Source organism: Orcinus orca, chromosome 12 (assembly GCF_937001465.1).
Source record: "Orcinus orca chromosome 12, mOrcOrc1.1, whole genome shotgun sequence".
In the NCBI taxonomy this organism is placed as follows: domain Eukaryota; kingdom Metazoa; phylum Chordata; class Mammalia; order Artiodactyla; family Delphinidae; genus Orcinus; species Orcinus orca.
Window position 1 is genome coordinate 80,153,021 of NC_064570.1, and position 19,101 is coordinate 80,172,121.

The window sequence follows — 19,101 nt, forward strand, 5'->3', positions numbered from 1 at the left end:
ATTATTTTGTGTCTGGATATGTGTTTTAGGGCAAAGAGTAAAATGATCAAAAAGTGTCTTGCATCAAGCTTTTATTTATATAGCATTAACCACTAATTTGAAACTACTTAAAAAATTTCTCTGATATTATAATATCATTGCACATTTGATGTGTATTTTCTCACTGCAATAACTAGGATCCAAACACATTACTGGATTTTACTAATGGGCACGTCAACCCAGTAAGAGTTGGAGGTGACAAGAATTCAAGAAGAAAAAATTATTCAGGGTTACATTAGAAGAAACTAAAAGTACTAAATTTTTGAAAATACTCACCAAAAAGAGTATTTGAAAAATCTTTTGTGTTGACTATTCCAGAGTAAAATTAACTTTAAACATTATCCATGCCTAATGTCAGCATAAAAACTCTTGGTTTTTAAACTGGGGGAGGGTTTATCATTCTATTTAAGCTCTAATATTATTTGTTTAAAAGTTCAACCTTATCAAAATTACTCAATAAAATTTCAATTCAAGAAGGCAATTACCTAATCCTCCAAATATTATAAAAGTACAAAAGTAAGAATATCTGGATATGTTCTGTGAAACAAGGATGGACACCATGAATAGGTCAGAAACTTTGAGAAATTTTTGGAAGACACAGTCCAGGTAAGAATGGGGATACATGTATACATATAGATGATTCACTTTGTTATAAAGCAGAAACTAACACCATTGTAAAGCAATTATACTCCAATAAAGATGTTAAAAAAAATGTAATCTGAAAAAAAAAATAGAAGAATCAAGTTGAGTAGGACACGGGTGAGGGAAGGCTGGGATGTGGACAGGTTCCCAGAGGTGCTTAAGCTAAGGAGCACGTGGTCATGGAGCAAGGAGGACTAGGGTCCAGTGGGAGAGAGAGGGCAGAAAAGGCCTCCAAAACCATGCCATTGCTCTGCACGCTGCCCCAGGGCTGCAAATTTTAATCCCCACTTTAACAAGCAAATAGAGCATATGAAGTACAGCGGGGCTTTGCCCAGTGACTTTCTCAAGGCAGGAGGATAGTGCTGAGTGGAGAAGAGGTTCTCTGCCCTGCTGACACGAAGCTCACACTACAGACACTAACTGCATCACAGTCACGGGTAACGTGATGTGTCAACTTGACCAGGCCACACAGTACCCAGATATTGGGTTAAATATTAATTCTGGGTGTGTCTGTGAAGGCGTTTCCAGACGAGATGAGCATTTGAATTGGGAGACTGAGTAAAGCAGATTGCCCTCCCCAGGGTGGGTGGGCTGCATCCAATCCCTTGAGGGCCTGAACAGAACAAAAGTGTAGAGAAAGGGAGAATTCACTGTCCCTCTGACTGTTTGAGCTAGGGCTTCAGTGTCCTCCTGCACTGAGGTCAGGACCCCATTGCTGGGCCCACTGGTTCTCAGGCCTTCTGGCCTGCACTGGAAGTAACTCCTGGTTTTGCTGGGCCTCCCTACCACAGACAGCAGGTCATGGGGCTTCTCAGTCTCCATAGTTACATAAGCCAATTCCTTATAATAAATCACATATATTGGTTCTGTTTCTCTAGAAAACCCTAACACAATCACATAATTTGTAAAGTGCCTATCTAAGCCAGGCATTGTTGCTGGCACTGGGAATACTGCACAGAATAAAACAAAGCCCCCTCTTCTCAGAGCTCACATTGAACAAAGAAACAGGAGGTGAAAGTACTGTGGAGAAAAATTAAACATGACACATAGGAAAGGCTAGCATGGTAGGGGAGGTGCCCACAGTTTTATACGGGGTGATTAGAGAGGGCCTCTTTGATACAGTAATATCTGAGCAAAAACCAGAACACAGCTCAGGACTGACGTATGGGCAGCGTGCTCCAGAAGAAGCAGCAGCTGTGCTAGGACCTAGGCAAGTTTTTGTTTAGTGTCCAGTAGGGACAAGAAGAAGACCACCAGCAAAGGCAGTGAGCAGGTGGGAGATGGTGGGAGAGGGTGCCTCTGTGTGTGGGTACAGATCACGTGGAGTTTGGGTACCACTCTGAGGGGCTTTGCTTTTACTTTGAATGAGATGGGAAGCCAACATGGGGTTTTGAGCACAGACATGAGATGGTCTGTTTTCCATTTTAAAATCATCACTCTAGCTAAGATTGGGCTTGGGGAGTGGCATTTTGGGGGCAGAAAGGAGAGGTTGGTTAGCAAACCAATGCAATAATTCAGACTAGATGATGTCTCAGAGCAGGCTAGAAAAGGGGAAGTGGTGAGAAGACGCTGCATTTTGGTTATATTTTGAAGATAGAGATAACAGGATTTCCTGATGGGTTGGATATGAGATATAAGAGAAAAAAAGGAAAAAAAAGAGAGAGAGAAAGAGGCAAGTCAGGAGGATTCCTGGGTCTTTGGTTTGTGCTCCTTCAATAATGGAGCTGCTGTTTCCTGCAGTGAAGACTGTGCAGTAAGCTATCTTGGGGGGTAAAAATGGGAGTTGGGTTTTGCATGTGTTAAGTTTGAGATGCTTCTTGAACATCTGCAGATGCATCTGACTGCCAATGTGAGGTCTCCCCGACCCAGAGGCCCCCCTCTCTGTTTACTAGGACAATTAGAACTCTGACCTGTCACGGACATTGGGAAGCTTAGAGGGGTCTACAGTGGTCAGAGACAAGTCTGATGAACAGAACTATTGGAGAGAAAGAAATATCAATCCTGAATGATACTGAGGATGTTGCCAAAGGAAAGGGGGCCACCGGGAGTTCAAGTCTGAGTGGCAGACAGTGATGCGGCCAACCAAGGAACCTGCCCTGAATTCCCTGCTGCAAAGCTTCCCCCCATAGCATCACACTCACACCGTCCCAAAACCTGACAGGTGGGACTGTTAGAAAATGAAAGCTTTTTTCTTCATCTAAAGCTAAAATTTAGACAAGGGCTCAATCTCAAATTTTGAGGATGAACCAATGGGTGAAATTTTCCTTTGAGAAAAGTAGGATTTTTGTGAGGAATCAGAGCAAATGTTTCCATAAGAAACAGCTATTTTATATATTACAAAAATTGGGGGAATAGTGACATAAAAAAGAAAACCCACAGTCCGTATTGTTAGAGATTTAAGAAAACATTTCTTGCATGGAAACAAGACAATCTGATCTAGAAAATTTTGCTTTTGGATAATTCAAAATTCAGTGGAAGGATTATTATGTAAGAAGAGCTTTGAGATTCTGAAAACTATTAGTAATGGAAGGTGGTGAATATGATGAGAAAAAATATGAGACATCATCTTTTAAGACAGCATCAAAATTGTTTCTTTTTAAAGAATAATTTCAAAATAGAAACACAAGAAGTGTTCACTATATAACTTCTACTATCCTTGATACCATCTTTAAACCGTGTCCTGTAATTCATCTTAATACCCCAAATTTACTTTTTACCAAAATGTGAAAATAAAGCAAAGATAGAGAAAACAAGTGAGTCAGACATAGGACAAACAAGGGGTCTTCACTTGTACTTAACCCACAAGAAAAGCAGGAGGATAGTCCTTCGTTCTTTAATCTCCAAGAGCATAGAGAACTCAAAGAAAAATAAGAAGAGAACATACTATCCTGGTAAATAGAAAGAAAAGGCTGAGTTGGGTGACAGTGTTGATATGGTTCCTAAAATAGTTCAGGGATAGTGGTGATAGTGGCTATAACAGTACGTTATTGGTCAATAAAAATACTTGATTGATTTTTATGAAAATTTAATTTTTGACAACACAGATGTTTAGAAATTAAATGCACAAAGTTCTTTGTTCTTCCATTATGAAACAATTTAAAAGGAATTTTGGAAACAAAATATTTGCTGTTGAAGTTTATGTAAGAAAAGACTCTATTGCATGTACATATTACATAGCAATGAAATACTCAATGAATACATTTATTAAATGCCATAGTAAAGAAGTATATGAAAACGACTTCTTAAGATCTAGGTTCCTAACTTCAGTATGACTACAAGATTTAGAACATATTAAAAATGTTTTAAGTGTCTGCAAAACTACTCTAATAAGTTTAGAACATATTTTATAAACTTTTAAAGATCTCTCCAAGACAGCTCTAATAAGTAGAATATGGGAAATAGTCATAGTCTATTAGACTTGTGGCTTTTAAATAAATAGGCGCAAAATACTTTGGGCACTAAAAGATTTGAGTAGGGATGTTCATAGAATTACCAGATACTTGTCATCATGTACACTAAGGGGAAGCTTTTGAGAAACCTATTTCTTTAATGTGGTGTTCCATAAATATTATTATGCATCAAACAGAACACACACACACACACACACATATACACACACACACTTTAATCTGAAACTGTTAAATAGTAAGTTCACAGAAAGAATTTTTTATATGAAATTAAACAGAAAGAGTGCATCTTGGCATGTATCACCATCAAAATTGCATTTGTTAAAGCAATTAGTAGTTGATTCTAAAAGAATAAAATTATATATAAAGATCCTATGGGGAAAAAAACGTAAATTAATGAATGAAAAAATGAAAAATGAATTAATAAGTGAATAGATGAGTGTTAACATAGAACCATCAAGAGTCTGTTTGAAAGGCACTTCTAGAGGAGCTCTGTAGACTTCCACTCCATAACTGGTGAAAATTACTTTTTAAAAATAACCATTTAAAGTCCCTAGAAATTATCCAAAGGGCATATAGCAAATGGACAAACATTTATTCAAGAAACTCTACTAAATGTCCATAAGAAAAGTGAAGGTCTGTGGCATTTGAGCTACAACCCACTCCCTTCATCCATCCAAGCTCAGCAAGATGGAAGTGCCATCTGTGGGTGCAGCCAAGCACATGGGCTCCCTCTTCCCACAGCCCCCAGTCAAGGGCTGTAGTTCCTGCCCCAGCAGGTAAGGTCAGCAGCATATCTCATCCCCACTTCCAACTCTATTCCAGGCAAGTGCCATTGAGTGGTCAAGGGCTCACTTCCTCCACCCATCTGCCAATCCTATGTTAAAGCTCTACCTCTGCTGTGGCAGACCAAGGTTGCTGGACCCCAAACACCCTTGTCTCAGCTTGCTCATAGGGTGGAATTTCCACATCAGGAAAAGTACATCAAGAATACCAGGGATTACTGACCTCATCCAGTGTGACACTCATGGAGCAGAGGTGTCTATCTGAGAGAAGCAGGCTGCCATCCCTAACCCCAGCTCCAGAGCAGTGGCATGGAGTTCTGACTAGGGGAAGAGACAAGCCATAGAAAGAAAGAGTTTTGTATCTTTCTCTAAGGGAAATTATTTCATTTGGAACAGAGGTTGGGAACACTCAAACATAGCACCACTGTTAAAAACAATGCAGATTTTGGTGCTGAGCCATAAGGAGAAGACTGACAGCTCCATGATAGAAACAAGGGGAAAAAAAGACAAGCAAGAAGCTTAACAGAAAGAAACAGGGAAGCAGATAAGGAGAGTCTGGAATTGGAGCAGACTTTGAAGACTGGCTTCAATACAGGCAGAATACTGAGATCTTAACTGAGAGATCAAGAAAAGAGAGCAGTGATTAAAGACTGCCTGGTTAAAAACACCAGCATCCCTGATGGGAAGGCTAGAGTGATGTGTGCATGCCAAAGCTGTGCCCACAAGTAGCAACATCAGAGGCTGCACACTGCAGGGGAAATTGGTTTCACTGAAATAGTGCAACCAACTCACTAAACAGATAAAGAATCAAACAAGCAAAAAAAGGCCCCGGGAGTGGGAACTGGGATCGGTAACCAGATTTGACAAATATATAATCTAAAATGGCCAGTATTCAACTATAAATTATGAGGCATGCAAAGAAATAGCAACATGCAACTCATTCACAGAAGAAAAAAAAGGACCCCCTTCAGAGAGGGCCCAGATGTTGGACATACCAGATGAAGACATTAAAAAAAACTGTTGTAAATATTTTCAAAGAGCTAAAGGAACTATGCTCAAAGAATAAAGCAAGTTATGACAACAACATCTCATCAAATAGAGAAGATAGATAAAGAGATATAGCTTACTAAAGAAATAAAATGATTCTGGAGTTGAAAAGAATAACCAAAATGAAAAATTTACTAGAAGGGCTCAACATTAGATTTGAGCTGGCAGAAGAAAGAATCCATGAACTTAAAGACAGATCAATAGTGATTATATGACCTAATGAAAAGAGAGATGAAAGAATGAAGAAAAATGAACAGAACCTCAGAGAAATGTGGGAAACCATTAGCTGCACCAACATATGTGCAGTAGGAGCTGCCATAATGAGGAGAGAGAAAAAGGGACAAAAAAAAATTTCAAAGCATCAAGGGCTGAAACTTTCCCAAATTTGATGGAAAACACTAATCTGCATATCTAAGAAACTAATGAACCCAACTAGGAAGGACACAAAGAGATTCATACTTAGACAGTTGCACATCACAGTAAACATTGAAAATGAAAGGCAAAGAGAAATTTTTGAAAGTAACAGAGAAAATAGACTCATCACACACAAGAGCTCTTAATAAGATTAACAGTTGACTTCTCATCAAAGACAATGGAGGTCAGAGGGACTGGGATGATATATTTGAAGTGCTGAAAGAAGGAAAAAGAAACTGTTAACCAAGAATCCCAAAACCAGCAAAACTATATTTCAAAAATGAAGGAGAAATACACTCCTAGGTAAACAAAATCTGACAGAATTCATTGCTAGAAGACTCATCTTTAAGAAATACTAAATGAAATTCTTTAGGCTAGACAGTAATATGAATTCACATGTAAAAAAAAGAACTATGGTAAAGATAATAACAGGGGTAATTATGAAAGTATACTTTCATATTTCTTCTTTGTTATCTTAAATTATTTAAAAGTAGTATAAAACAGTATTAATATACTAGTATTGTTAAGTCTATAGCATAAAGAAATAGCATATATTTGGCAATAACAACAGCACAAAGGAGATGGATGGAAGTAACTTTGGACTGGAGTTAGGAAATGACAACAGATGGTAACTTGAAGCCACAGGAAGAAGTTAAGAGAACCAAAAATAGTAAATAAGAATGTTATATAACATATCCTGTAAATGTATACTTGCTCTGATTTCTTCTCTCAGCTTCATTAAAAGATAAAACCATATAAAGTGATAGTTACAACAATGTATTATTGGACTTGTAACATATAGACATAAAATATATAAAAATGATAGCACAAAAAAAGGGAGAAGGATGAATAGAGTTATGTAGAATGGACATTTTTAGCTTTCACTGGGATTAAGGTAGTATAAATGTGAAGTAGCTTCTGGCAAGATGGGTGTAATAGATACATGTATCAAATCATCATATTGTATACCTTAGATTTACACAATGTTACATGTCATTATATCTCAATAAAGATGGAAAAAAATGTATACTGGAAACCCTAGAGTCACTGAGAAAATAACTCAGAAAATACAGTTAAAAATCACTGAAATAATTAAAACATGCCTAGAAAATACTCCATTAATGCAAAATAAAACAGTAAAGGAGGAACAGTGAGGAACAAAAATAAAAAAAAGAAGAGAGATAAAAAGCACAATGTAAACTAGGAGACAAAAATACAATCATATCAATAAAAACATTAAATATGAATGGATTACAAATCTAATCAAAAGGCAGAGATTGTCAGCCTGGATTTAAAAAAAAACCCCAAGCCTAAGTATATGCTGTTTGTATAAGACACATTTTAGATTCAAAGACAAATGTATGATTAAATTAAAAGAATGGAAAAAGATATACCATGTAAATAGCAACCGAAACAGAGCTGGAGTAGCTATACAAATATCAGATAAAATAGGCTTTGCTTGCGACTAATAATTTATTCCCCACTAGCGGCAGCAATGATAGGGAATCTATCTACTGCTGAAATCTGTTGGAGGAAGACCTCAGGGATGTATGGAGAGTTGGATGGCTGGTGACAGAAAATCTGGTCATTACTGCGTCTCTGTGTGGGTCTATTTGCATACTGCTGAAAGCTTTCATCACTCAAGAAAATATCCTGCACATGCTGAAAAAAGAATGGTCTTTTAGAATCTGGGCTTAAGCTTCTGTGTTAATTTTGGACCTACGGCTGAATGGTAAAACAGAAGCTGCTAGTTCTCTCCACATGTTTAAAAAATAGTCTTTTCAATTGGCAATGAAAGTCTCTTACTTTGTGTGCACCCTAGGGATAGCTGGTCTAGACAGATATTAGATTCCAAGTTATCCTAAACTCAACAGAGCTCCTGTTCTGATTGCTTTATATAGGTTAATAAGTACTTATGTAGTTGTAACATAAGAGACATAAAGAATCACCAGAGAAGAAAGAAACCAAACTTCTAATGCTTTGAATATGATAGCTTTAAAAAAAATCTATTCTCAAGAAATGACTCACTTAGAAACATTTTCATGTAAGAATCTACATCCACACAAAGTGAATCCTTGGAGATATAAAACTAGTTTGATAATTTTGGTTTAAAAACAGCTTTGTGAAAAGCACAACGGGATACCACATCACTTCACAGGCAACATGACGGCTATAGTAGAAACAAATCCAGGTAGTAACAAGTATTGATGAGAATGTGGAGAAATTGGAACCCATAAATACCATCATACAGCTGCTTGGGAAAACTGTCAGTTCCTCAAATTGTTAAACATAAGGCTATCATGTGACACAGTAATTCCACTTCTAGGTAAATGAACAAGAGATCTGACCACTTAGGTTCACAGAAAGCTAGGCAGTTTGCCATGGGTTAGTCTTTAGCTTTGTGAAATCTCTGCCTCTCACAGTCCCTTTCCTTAAATTAGAAGGGTTTTCTCTACACCCTAAGATGCATCTGTATTGAACATTGGTTTATGAAATTGTAATTTCTGGAAACAGGTTTTATAAAGGTTTTAAACTATGATTTCAGGAGTGGGGACAAAACCAGGACTATAAACATCCCAATGATTAATGAATATTAACAAATGTTTCCAGAATAGTAATGCTAAATTCAAGAGATTAAAATTCTATGGGCCTGAAAAAAAGTGTAGCAAATCCCTAAAACTGATTTGTAATAATTTTTTATTATTTTATTATTTTCATTATCTAATGAAAGTTTTTACAACTTGATGTTTTACTCCTCTCTCAGACAAGCATGACACAGTAAGAGAAACCTTGAAAAATCTAATCAATTAAATTGCTTAATGAATGTTCTCCTCTCAGTGTACCCTAATATTTCCTTATTAATATGTTTATTATTTATAAACTTTTCTACTTAGGCCCATACTGTCTTTCTGGCAGAATCTCTAAGAGAACATTCTTGCAAAGAAATCCATGATCAAAGCATCTAGTTAAAAAAGAGATAGAGAGAAACATGAAAGTGGACGCAGGCAAACTCTTACAGTCATTTTTTTCAAAAGATTGAAGGTTGAAAATTATGATCAGATGGCTCATCATATTATGGACTAAATATGCATAATTCTGAGAGATTTTTTTCATAATGAGAATAAATATTTAACACAATCATGCAAATCATTTAAAAAATGGATATGATTCTACTGAATTGCCTGTATTTATCTAACCCTAGTGAGAGTAAAACCAAAAGAAAACAATTTTGGTATTTAAAACAGAGTCCATGAAAGCAAAGTTCTTTATTGCTGCCAGAATCAACCTCCCTACAGATAACAACTTGGGGTGAGGACAGTTCCAAACTCAGTTGGTGCTGTCCCATTCCACCCAACCCTTACACTTTGAGTTTTTTTCTATAAAAACATACTTTATCAGCATATCATTTAGTATGATTTCTATAAACAAACACCAATGAAAGGGTATGAGGAGCCAGTTAAAAAAATCATGACTTTGTAAACATTGTACCTCATTAATTATCTTGATATAAAAAAGTTTCTTTGTACATGATGTATAAAAGGTAGATATGTGTAGCTTTCACATTAAAAAAAATAAGAAAATGGTCATGTTCTCTTTTTCAGAATATTGCTGACATTTATTACAAAATACTCTTAACATATAACACCTGACACTTTTATTTGCATGAAAATAAAGATTAACTAGAAAGGTAGCAAGTTCATTTTTAGTTGCTTTATTCATCAGCCAGTTACCCCCACCAAACAGGAAATACTGATCAAATTTTACAGGAAGTCCCAAAGGAATTGAGTTTAGAGGATGTAATTCAGTTCACTTAGTAAGACCAAAGTGTTAATTTACTAAAGGAGTTATCTAAAGTTAATACCCTGTCATCAAACAGATAATAAAACAAAGACAAAAACAATTTAAAGATATAACAATTGTAAATATATATGCAACCAACATAGGAGCACCACAATACTTAAGGCAAATGCTAACAGCCATAAAAGGGGAAATCAACAGTAACACAAACATAGTAGGGGACTTTCACACCCCACTTTCACCAATGGACAGATCATTCAAAATGAAAACAAATAAGGAAACACAAGCTTTAAATGATACATTAAACAAGATAGACTTAACTGATATTTATAGAACATTCCATTCGAAAACAACAGAATACACTTTTTTCTCAAGTGCTCATGGACCATTCTCCAGGATAGATCATATCTTGGGTCACAAATCAAGCCTTGGTAAATTTAAGAAAATTGAAATCGTATCAAGTATCTTTTCTGACCACAACACTATGAGACTAGATATCAATTAAAGGAAAAAATCTGTAAAAAAATACAAACACATGGAGGCTAAACAATACATTACTAAATAACCAAGAGATCACTGAAGAAATCAAAGAGGAAATCAAAAAATACATAGAAACAAATGACAATGAAAACATGATGACCCAAAACCTATGGGATGCAGCAAAAGCAGTTCTAAGACAGAAGTTTATAGCAATAAAATCCTACCTCAAGAAACAAGAAAAATTTCAAATAAACAACCAAAGCTTACACCTAAAGCAATTAGAGAAAGAAGAACAAAAAATCCCCAAAGTTAGCAGAAGGAAAGAAATCATAAAGATCAGATCAGAAATAAATGAAAAAGAAATGAAGGAAACCAAAGCAAAGATCAATAAAACTAAAAGCTGATTCTTTGAGAAGATAAACAAAATTGATAAACCATTAGACAGACTCATCAGGAAAAGGAGGGAGAAGACTCAAATCAATAGAATTAGAAATGAAAAAGGAGAAGTAACAACTGACACTGCAGAAATACAAAGGATCATGAGAGATTACTACAAGCAACTCTATGCCAATAAAATGGACAACCTGGAAGAAATGGGCACATTCTTAGAAAGGCACAATCTCCTGAGAATGAACCAGGAAGAAATAGAAAATATAAACAGACCAATCACAAGCACTGAAATTGAGACTGTGATTAAAAATCTTCCAACAAACAAAACCCCAGGACCAGATAGGTTCACAGGCGAATTCTATCAAACATTTAGAGAAGAACTAACAACTATCCTTCTCAAACTCTTCCAAAATATATCAGAGGGAGGAACACTCCCAAACTCATTCTACGAGGCCACCATCACCCTGATACCTAAACCAGATAAAAGATGTCACAAAAAAAAGACAACTACAGACCAAAATCACTGATTAACATAGATGCAAAAATCCTCAACAAAATACTAGCAAACATAATCCAACAGCACATTAAAATGATCATACACCATGATCAAGTGAGGGTTATCCCAGGAATGCAAGGAATCTTCAATATATGCAAATAAATCAATGTGATAAACCATATTAACAAATTGGTGGAGAAAAACCATATGATCCTCTCAATAGATGCAGAGAAAGCTTTTGACAAATTCATAGAATTTTATTTATGATAAAAAACTCACCAGAAAGTAAGTATAGAGGGAACTTACCTTAACATAATAAAGGCCATATATGACAAACCCATGGCCAGCATCATTCTCAATGGTGAAAAACTGAAACCATTTCCACTAAGATCAGGAATAAGACAAAGTTGCCCACTCTCACCACTATTATTCAACATAGTTTTGGAAGTTTTAGACACAGCAATCAGAGAAGAAAAAGAAATAAAAATCCAAATCGGAAAAGAAGAAGTAAAACAGTCACTGTTTCCAGATGACATGATACTATACATAGAAAATCCCAAAGATGCTACCAGAAAACTACTAGAGCTAATCAATGAATCTGGTAAAGTAGCAGGATATAAAATTAATGCACAGAAATGTCTTGCATTCCTATACACAAATGATGAAGAATCTGAAAGAGAAATTAAGGAAACATTCCCATTTACCAATGCAACAAAAAGAATAAAATACCTAGGAATAAACCTACCTAAGGAGACAAAAGACCTGTATGCAGAAAACTATAAGACACTGATGAGAGAAATTAAAGATGATACAAACAGATGGAGAGATATACCATGTTTCTAGATTGGAAGAATCAACATTGTGAAAATGATTCTACTACCCAAAGCAATCTACAGATTCAATGCAATCCCTATCAAACTACCAATGGCATTTTTCACAGAACTAGAACAAAAAATTTCACAATTTGTATGGAAACACAAAAGACTCTGAATAGCCAAAACAATCTTGAGAGAAAGAAAAACAGAGCTGGAGGAATCAGACTCCCTGACTTCAGACTATACTACAAAGCTACAGTAATCAAGACAGTATGGTACTGGCACAAAAACAGAAATATAGATCAACAGAACAGCATAGAAAGCCCAGAGATAGATAAACCTACACACATATGGTCACTTTATCTTTAATAAAGGAGGCAAGAATACACAATGGAATAAAGACAGCCTCTTCAATAAGTGGTGCTGGTTAAACGGGACAGCTACATGTAAAAGAAGGAAATTAGAACACTCCCTAACACCATACACAAAAATAAACTCAAAATGGATTAAAGACCTAAATGTAAAGCCAGACACTATAAGACTCTTAGAGGAAAATATAGGCAGAGCACTCTATGACATAAATCACAGCAAGACCCTTTTTGACTCACCTCCTAGAGAAATGGAAATAAAAGCAAAAATAAACAAATGGGACCTAATGAAACTTAAAAGCTTTTGCACAGCAAAGGGAACCATAAACAAGAAGAAAAGGCAACCCTCAGAATGGGAGAGAATATTTGCAAATGAAGCAACTGACAAAGGATTAATCTACAAAATACACAGGCAGCTCATGCAGCTCAATATCAAAAAAACAAACAACCCAATCCAAAAATGGGCAGAAGATCTAAATAGACATTTCTCCAAAAAGATATACAAATTGCCAACAAACACCTGAAAGGATGCTCAACATCACTAATCATTAGAGAAATGTAAATAAAAACTACAATGAGGTATCACCTCACACCAGTCAGAATGGCCATCATCAAAAAATCTAGAAACAATAAATGCTGGAGAGGGTGTGGAGAAAAGGGAACCCTCTTGCAATGTTGGTGGGAATGTAAATTGATACAGCCACTATGGAGAACAGTACGAAGGTTCCCTAAAAAACTAAAAATAGAACTACCATATGACCCAGCAATCTCACTACTGGGCATATACCCTGAGAAAAACATAATTCAAAAAGAGTCATGCGGCTTCCCTGGTAGTGCAGTGGTTGAGAGTCCACCTGCCAATGCAGGGGACATGGGTTCGTGCCCCGGTCTGGGAAGATCCCACATGCCACGGAGCCACTGGGCCCATGAGCCATGGCCACTGAGCCTGGGCGTCTGGAGCCTGTGCTCTGCAACGGGAGAGGCCACAGCAGTGAGAGGCCCGCGTACCGCCAAAAAAAAAAAAAAGAGTCATGTACCACAATGTTCATTGCAGCTCTATTTACAATAGCCAGGACATGGAAGCAACTTAAGTGTCCATCGACAGATGAATGGATAAAGAAGATGTGGCACATATATACAACGGAATATTACTCAGCCATAAAAGAAACAAAATTGAGTTATTTGTAGTGAGGTGGATGGACCTAGAGGCTGTCATACAGAGTGAAGGAAGTCAGAAAGAGAAAATCAAATACTATATGCTAACACATATATATGGAATCTAAAAAAAAGGTTCTGAAGAATGTAGGGGCATGACAGGAATAAAGACACAGATGTAAAGAATGGACTTGAGGACTCGGGGAGGGGGAAGGGTAAGCTGGGATGATGTGAGAGAGTGGCATGGACATATATACACTACCAAATGTAAAATAGATAGCTAGTGGGAAGCAGCCGCATAGCACAGGGAGATCGGCTCGGTGCTTTGTGACCACCTAGAGGGGTGGGATAGGGAGGGTGGGAGGGAGATGGAAGAGGGAGGAGATATGGTGATATATGGTTATGTATAGCTGATTCACTTTGTTATAAAGCAGAAACTAACACACCATTGTAAAGCAATTATACTCCAATAAAGATGTTAAAAAAAAAAACAATTTAAACAGGCTGTGGGGAAATCCGCAGTATCCCTATATATTTAGACTTCAGAGAAGTCTTTCGATGAAATAAAAATTATCATTTTATCTCTCAGAGTGTGCACTTTGCACTTTACACACGTAATAATTTATAATGAGATTATTTTATACATGCGTCAAGTGCAAACTGATTCTTCTTGACAAGCTGTTTTCTTTATAAGTACACAATCTCCCAAATTACTAGAGGTGATTTAGGCTAAGAGTGAAGTTTTGAAATAAAATATTGCCAGGCTGCAAAAGATGTGATCATTAATACTTTTCACTGGAATGAAATATTTATGTCCTAGCTATCCTTAGGTCTTCATATCATATACACTAGTATTTTAGTCACTTTATTCACCAATTTAACAAACTAAGTAGACTTCATCATTATTTTATTGAACAAGATGGAGATTCCTTTTAGGAAAGTTTTATTCATCCTTATTAGTCTTTGCTTTCCTCTCATAAAAGCACCCCCTCCACACATCTGTAAATTATAATTTCTCTACGAAAAATAAAAGATCTCAGAGGAATAGGGAAAGAAATAGCAATCAAGTACTTTGCTTAATACTTGGCTATTCTCTTTAACACAACTAAGACAAAATCTGGCTTCAGTTTCCTTGGACCAAAATGGAAATTCATCGTCAACCTCAATCAGCTAAGAAGCATTTTAATGAAATTTTGACGAAGTACTTAAACATAAATGGTAGATATATGCGTTCTAATCAAAGTGAAGATAATAATCGAAAGTGATTGTATTTTACAGGTTTTTTCATTCTATTTTTGACTGACAACCACAAAATTCCCCTGAATTCTTATTACAGAGTCAGTAATCATAACAAGCACAAATACCCTACCTGTATGGGAACAATCAATCTGGCCAGCCCTACGGAAGTAGCTGAAGTCTGCACAACACCAGCATTATTTATGTACTTAAACCTTTATTCTTTAAAGGATTTTAAAATTACCTACATTTCAAATGTAGACTCATCCAAAGTAGTGTTCATGAAACCAAAAGTGTGATAGTCTAATTATGTTTTTTTCCCTAATACAATACATTACACGTATCCCCCGCTTTTTAAAAGTTCCCTTCACTCCACTTTGCTTTTACGAAAGAAAAAAAGGTGAGATGTGAAAATTAGCGTTCCGTGTTTGTTTTGGAGTGAGCTGTTATAGAGGTAGTACACACCCAGAGCAGAGAGAGCAGCCCTGCCAAGCTCCTTCCCCAGGGACCGCACTCAGCATCTCAGCATCCAGCCACCACAGCTTTGAAATGTGTCTGTGGGCATTTGTGCCTTATCTGATTTATTTTGTGCATTCATTAGCAAGATATGTCCAGAGGTAATTGTTTCTTCTCTTTATGCCATTTGGTCTTACAAAAGTTTTCATAGAAAATCTCTATTTTCAGATAGTGGGGGAAACCGGTATTGCATTAAAATAATAGCCCCTAGAATGATCTCACGTACCACCAATGGTACAGGCAAACACATTTAGTGAAAATAACTACCCTATATAATACCCTGATTTCTTTTTCATAGAAAAAACTTATGAACATATACTAACATCAAGTTTAAAAACACAAGTTAATGTTCAGCTTAATGTCAGGCTTGCTGCCTACACACTGCAGTATGTAATCTAAACTTTAAAACAGTTGAACAGAGGCAGCTGAGTTGATATATTGAACCCAAAATACTCATTGCCTCAGTCTCATATCGGGAAATTGTAATTTACACCAAATGAAAGTGTATAGTATGTCTGCAAAGGACAGGCTGATGTAAGATTCCACTTGTCTCCTATCTTACTGAGTACATCCTCTGTGATTTCCAAGACTGATAAGAGTTAAAGGTGACCTTTTACTTCCTTAGGAGTGATTTCAATGCATGAGGGAGAAGAAAAGAGCAAAACTGTGGTTCAATATGACAACTCTGCTACTTGTGTTCTATAGAAAAATCATTTTATTCTGAGCTCTTGATTTTAATTTGATCCATTCTCTCCACTAAATCAGTACATCCCATTCCTCCTGCTGTAGAGTTTCAAATCACCCGCCATGCGTCCAATGGGTGATGAGAAAGGTAAGGCCCATTAGACTTTATTGTTCCTCAAGGCAGATGAATCATCCTCAAAACTCAGGGAGCTAAGAGGACAAATGAGCTTCATAATGATTTAAATTATGTTAAAATATCACTGTTCCCATGAACACAAACTACCCAGACTTTATCTATTAATATAAAACTCTGTAATGCTCCTAGATGTTTATTTTATTTTTCAATGAGAGCTATGAATGAGCTCTTCCTAGCATGTAATTTCTTTGTGAAATATAGTGATGAACAGCACTAGGTGAAACATTCACTTAATAAAGTTCACAGCATTGTAATAACAAACGATAGAAAAGAAATCATGGATTCTAACCACTTTGTCCTCCTTTGGGAAAGCATCCAAGGAAGCAGAGTAAAGAGAGAGGGAAAAGAAGAGAAAAACAAAAATAAGGCATATATTAATAAACAGATTTTAAGAAAGCAATCATGTGTTACTTTAAAGTATAAAAGCACAGGTAGTTTAAAAAGTAAATATTTATTCTTACCAAAAAATAGTCACTGTTCAATCTTTTGTTGAAAATACACATATACCGGTCCTGCTATAGGTTAGGTACAAAAGTTGGGCACTATAATTTCAGAACTTTCGAGAACTTGGATTATTAAATCTACATTTAAATCATTCTTCAGAAAGAAAACTTAATTCACTACCATATTTAGTCCACCTATTATTGAAAAGATATATTAAAATGCATAAAATTTGAATGAATAATTATATCAAATTACTCTTAAAATATTTATAGTTATGACCTGGAAAAATCTAAGAATGGGAAGTGTTTGTAATAAATAAAAACAAGAAAAGAAATCTGTTAACCATTTAGCCATAAATTATCCCACAAGGAAGATTTATTCATAACAGGTATTTCAAAATTTACAGTGTCACAGGAAAAAAACAACTTTATACAATTTTGTGTCCTTTGTCCAATATTAAATATTTTAAGTTGTGCTTTGTTTTGTTTTTTGAACATTTTTTCCAAGATTGAATGGGTTTAGTAAAGATGGATGAACTACATTAGGCCTGCTTGTCTGCTCAAAAGCATGGCATCTGTTTTCTACCAGGACCCCCAACTGATACACACTCAAACAAAGTTACTCATAAAGCTGAAAGTAAACAAATGGAGGGAAGAATACTAGGCAAATTTAAAATAAAAGAAGTCAGGGTTTGTTGCCCTCAGAAAATACTGAATTCAAAGAAAGAGCATTACATGGGATTTAAAAGGTCACATTAAAATGATAAGGGGTAAGAGCCACATTAACATAAAATTGTCTTAAAGGTATATGTGGTAAATTATTCAGAATTAAAATATATGAAGCCAAAAATTGCTGGAAATGCAAAGAGAAAGAGGCCAACTGGACATTTTAACATATCTTAGTCTTTAAAGCTCGTTAAACAATATTGGGAAAACTGGTGAAATATGAAGAAAATCTGTAGTTTAGGTAATAATAAATTTGTACTAAAGTTAATTTCTTAGCTTTTACAAGTGTATGACAGCTATGTTCACTAACATTAGGGAAAGCAAAAAAAAAAAAAAAAAAAAAAAAGCATAGGTACCTCTTAGCTCAATTTCCTTTAAACCCCTCTCCTGTTTAAAATATGAGTTTGATTCTATGTTATTGGATTGCTTCAAACCTATAATGTGAAGTTAAAAGCGTTCAACAGCTATGGGCACTCAGCCCATTTGCACCCTAGCGTTCAGCATCAGCACCCTTTCAGATTGGACAGTACCCTTACTGCATGAGTTACTAATATTTTGAATACCATCACAGGTCTCATTTGCAAGAATTCATTCCAAAAAGTGTGTTCAAGAACTAAAGAAGGGAAATTTAACAAATAGGTCCTGTGCACTTTTTATGCACCAGACACGATCTCAATCCAAGCTTGTTTTGGAAAGGCTTTAAGGTAGCATACGAGGTAGCTAAAACACATAACTTTTAGGAAGAAAAAAGAAAACTTATGTGACCATAAGAACGGAACATAAAGAAAAATTAAAGTTGCATAGATTTGAATTGTTTTAATTCTCATAACAACCATATGCATTAATTACTACCATACAGTTTCATAGATAAAGATGCTGTTGCTCGGAGAAGTTAAGGCTACAAAGAAAATAGTAGGCTCATCTTAAGTTTAATAATGCATCTATTTTACTAAATGTCTTAATTCCCCTAGAAGAGATTTTAGAATAATACCCTACTTACAACTCAAATACACTACCAAAGAATACAATGTTGATGGGTAGGTTCACTTTAATTTTAACTGTGACTTTCCAAATTAGGAAGATATAAGTGTAAACCACCACTTTCCCCCACGAAATTAAAATTTTGACACACTCTTTAAATATCCAAATAATTTTCATAAGACTTAGCACTCTTTCTTTTCCTTTTTTAACATGATAGCAAATTTGAAGTTACTCTCACAGAGGCTAATTATTGCTTTATACATGATTGCATTGGGTTAAATTTAATGCCACACAATCTACCTTGATTTTATCTTCATTCAATCTGAAACGTATGTTGCAGAAATTCAAGGTAGGTTGTTTTGTTCTGCTTTTTTTGTACAAGAAGAATTGGTGGTAACACGCTTCAAGGGTTTCATAATTCACGATACTAAATCTACATTAACTACTTGCTTCAGAAAATAAACTTACTCCCATAGGTAATCT

General features: G+C 35.7%; 1 protein-coding gene across 16 annotated transcripts in view; it reads right to left on the bottom strand.

The window, feature by feature from the left end:
* RIMS1 (regulating synaptic membrane exocytosis 1) overlaps positions 1–19,101 on the bottom strand; it is a 473,493-nt gene that overhangs the window by 260,587 nt on the left and 193,805 nt on the right. The gene's annotated exons all lie outside the window — the stretch shown is intronic.